This window comes from Papilio machaon, chromosome 18 (assembly GCF_912999745.1).
Source record: "Papilio machaon chromosome 18, ilPapMach1.1, whole genome shotgun sequence".
Taxonomy (NCBI): Eukaryota; Metazoa; Arthropoda; class Insecta; order Lepidoptera; family Papilionidae; genus Papilio; species Papilio machaon.
This window is the reverse complement of record NC_060003.1, coordinates 4,720,101-4,720,735: the sequence shown is the minus strand read 5'-3', so window position 1 is coordinate 4,720,735 and position 635 is coordinate 4,720,101. Positions and strand designations below refer to the sequence as shown.

The 635-nt window shown below is 33.5% G+C and overlaps 1 non-coding gene across 1 annotated transcript; it reads left to right on the top strand.

Annotated features, from left to right (window-relative positions):
- Positions 1–341: 341 nt before the first annotated feature.
- Trnaa-ugc lies at positions 342–413 on the top strand. The gene has a single exon. It is a non-coding gene; the product is annotated as a tRNA-Ala (tRNA).
- Positions 414–635: the final 222 nt, after the last annotated feature.

The window sequence follows — 635 nt, the reverse complement described above, 5'->3', positions numbered from 1 at the left end:
GAATTTAACAATGGTCGGATAGTATCGGTCGATTTCGTTATTTGTTACCGCCGATCGCCTCTCTTGGCGGATGCGGAATTAGGTCCACATGTTCGCACTAAATAATAAAACGTATTATAATTTTTTACACTTATTCACATATCTTTGAGGACAATTTTGCTGTCACTCTGTTTTCTTTTTTACATTCAAAAATTCATAAAAACGCTACTTGTCTGCTATGACGCTTCTTTAACATAAAAAAAGATGAATTGAGGTCTGAACGTAGGTATGTACTAGTAAGAATATGATTGCAATCACACGTTCAGAGCAATAAAATTGAAATTTTAACTTAATGTTGGCACGGGGATGTAGCTCAGTGGTAGAGCGTTCGCTTTGCATGTGAAAGGCCCCGGGTTCGATCCCCGGCATCTCCAGTTTTTTTTAGCACGTTTTTATAACAAATAATATAAAATACATTAAGTACATTACATTATTCCGCTTTTAGTGAATATATTGTGAGAATCCTTATAAGTTTGGTTTTTTTTTGCATATTTTTTTTAGTAAAGATATTATTAATCCTTAAGATTTTATTAGGGTAGAAGTCATTAGGGGCCTAACCATAAAATACTTAGACAGTGTTTCAATTACATTTTAGC